Raw genomic sequence first — 3,537 nt, forward strand, 5'->3', positions numbered from 1 at the left:
AAAAAAAAGATAATATAATAGGACATGCGACAAAAAGAGGTGGCATGTATCGGAAGGCGAGATCGATATGCCAGGTTGTGGTTCGGTAAACTAGAGGGTTGACTAGTATTGATTCAGTAGAAATTGTTTGTATTGCGACTTGAATGTGGACGCTGGGCAGTAGACATGCTCGGCGACTGTCGGATGGCCAGGCGAGATACTGTTCCACACTGCATGTCCGGCATCCTTGATAGAGCGATGATCTTTTACGGGACAGCGCGCAGCTAAAAATACTTTCGTGCATCAATGGATCATGTTGCTCCAGGCTCCAGCACCGTTGATGTTTTGACTGCCTACTTTCGCATATAAACAAGTACTGCAAGTAGTCAAATCCTACTTGAGTACTTCAAAAAGTGGAAGTACTTCGTTTTTGACCAGCTAGTAAATGACCAGCAAAAGAAGGCAAACCTGTGAACCGAAAAATTTGGAAAATGCAATATAATCTACAGCGGCATGCACATTGGGTTTCGGCAACACTGCTGAAAACTATTAATAGACGAAACATTGTTCCGGTCGATGTTGTTATAATCATTCGACTGCATCAGACCAAGCGCAATTAACCCTTCGTCCGATCAAAAGCATTTTCGCACTGCGCTAATATATGATGTCGTACTTTACGGTGAGAATGTTCTGTTTTTTAATATGGCATTAAACAAAGTTACGTCATAGCGTAGATGACAAATGAAGTCATCGGTACTTTCTGGTACCAAAATGTTGCTCTCACGTCCATTGGAAAGGGTTCAAAAGCAACATTTTGAATCAGAATATGCCATGTACCTGATTTACATCCTACGATATGGTTAAAATCGACGAAATACACGATTTTTGTTCACAGCGCGTTTTCGTGAATAAGTATTGATGATGATAATAATTATTTACAAGTGCTTGAGCAAAGTCAGCCCAATAAAGCCATATTGGCATGTGATGTAGTCAAAACCTTATTTTGTTTTGTTGCTGGCGAGTTCACCCGTGGGTCATATCCTAACCCACTATACGCCTCGTCCTACATATTACACTACTGGTGTTCCAAGTTTTGTATTCAAAGCAGAGAGTTCGGATCACTAACCGCGAACTTATTTCACCCGTAGATAAGAGGTCACGAATTACGACCTGGTCATTTATACTCCTATTTAGCGGTAGGCATTCCGAGGCTCAATATAACGTTTTTATATAATCCGTGAACGGATGTTCTTATCGAGATGAATAATATTTTACTGTGAAATTCCGACACTTACACAATGGAAGTGCCGGCGCTATCAGCTATATTGCTTTCCTTTTTGGTATACAGGCTATAGTGTGGGCATTCCACAATAATATAGAGACCGTATGGCAGGCCTAATATATTGGGCGGACCGGCAGAAATTTTGACTCAATGAACCGACTTTAAACTACATCCACTTGCAGTTCGATGTGCAAAGTCTGTGAAGGAGTTTTCCTTTCTATATTCCTAATTTTGTTCGTCAGATGTGGATTTTTATGAAATTTCCAAATAAAAACGTCAACAGGAATTACAAGGAGAGCGTCTCACGCGACTAAACGTGTGTGAGGTTGGAATTCTTATGGGGGCCCGCTTACTAGTTTTAAGAGAGTTGTGTTCAACTGTTCGATCAACCTGGGGATCGCAACGGTGCCAACCTTTTTTAGTAATCAGTTTGTTAAATTTAGGGGTGCGTCACGAAGCATTTTCAAATCGGAAATTGGCCGCGATCGTAAAAAGTTTGGCAACCACTTGTAGGAGTATTTGTCGCAGCAAGGGGAGTGGAAATAGTTCTATAATAAATCACATCGATCAACCAGATCAAGGATTTCCAGAACTGAGATATCCATGAACGAGATAACCGCGTCGCTCGTTTTGTTGTACTGGTGCAATCGTCCTGTTCCGTTTTGTATTTCAAACCAAACAAACTCTCCCTCGACGCTCAGACACAACGTGAACTTGGTTGTTTACGGAATTTGGTCGCTTTTCGATTGTGGGCTACTGCTTGTCGAGAAGAAGCCATGCGTTTATCAACAGCGTAACAAGAAGTATGTATAAAATCCGACGAGCAAAACGGTTGCAGCAACATCGATTTGCCAAATAGTCACCGTCGAAGATGAATCTGGTATTTATCGCCAAATTGTGAAAGAACGTTCGAGTATGAAATCTTGTACCGCGATAAAAAGGACATCGGGAAGACCAATGCATTGAGATAGGTTTGATTTTTGGAAAGATGAATCTCACATCTCCACGGAATCCCCCGACATCGAGATATTCTGGAGCTACAATTCGTACGACATAGTCCCATGTAGGCCAAATATCCAACATGCATATAAATTAGGCTTACCATACGTCCTCTTTTAAGAGGATTTGTCCTCTTTTTTGACTTTTTTGAAAGTGTCCTCGGAGGACGCCATTTTGTCCTCTTTTTTGAGATTTTGTCCTCTTTTTTGAAAATGTAGGTCAGATTTAGAGCAAATTGCGAGTGATATGCCGTAAATTAGCACAGAAGTGACGCTCCGGCGGGTATTTCGGAGCGAAAAACGGGGAATTTAGCTCTGAGCGAAAAGATGACTTTTTTTTTTTTCAGTCATCCACCTGGCAATGTGGAGAGAAAAACGGTATTTTGAGTTCTGAGCAGAAGTGATGACCTTTTTTTTTTTTTAGTCAACCGATCGCAAAGTGGGAAAAATTCACCGTTTTTTGAGAATTCTACTCCGGTTTTGCAAGTTGCAAATTTCTGAAAAAGTGTCCTCTTTTTGGATTTCCAAAATATGGTAAGCCTAATATAAATGCTCGAAGCGAAAACAACGACATGCGGGCAGCTGCAAAGAAAGTTACGAGCAGCATTTGTTATGATAGTATGATGACGTTGACCCGTTGCACTGCTGGATACACTATAGTCCCCATATTAGCCAACAGACACTTCACGCGTATACAATTATACAACTTGAATTCCACATATTTCAACTCAAAATTTCGATTTGTTATATTTAGTCGACATTACATCAGTCGAGATTCCATGTCCCAATCGCGTGTTCCGCGAAAATTCTGTTTCCTGGTGTAGGCCCACCTAATCTATGATGAGTGACTCACAGCGTATGACCTCGGTAAATAGATAACGATGCAAATCTCTATTACATTACCCATGGTGAGTCAAGTCAAGTTTGTTCTAATACAGAATTACTCAATGAAGAGATTCGATCGTATGACTGTGCAGGACCAAGCTGCAGTGAGATCATGATGAGGCCATCTTATTTACTCAACCAAAGACTGCATAACTTAAGGCTGCATCTGAAGCAACGGGTATTGTAGTCGACTATAGTGCCCAATGCTCATTACTCACAACTATGCTCTCCGTATACACCCTTCATACTTTTGATACCTCAACTAGCCTTTGCGTTCTGCGCCCTAGTGTAGATATGATATATTATTGCTATGTATGGTGCGCTAAAAATTATGTAATTATGATTCTTATTTCTACCCAACTATCATCCAATCGCAACAAAGCAACCACCAGC

This window comes from Botryllus schlosseri, chromosome 4 (genome assembly GCF_051294905.1).
Source record: "Botryllus schlosseri isolate E-star chromosome 4, Bs_hap1, whole genome shotgun sequence".
NCBI lineage: Eukaryota > Metazoa > Chordata > Ascidiacea > Stolidobranchia > Styelidae > Botryllus > Botryllus schlosseri.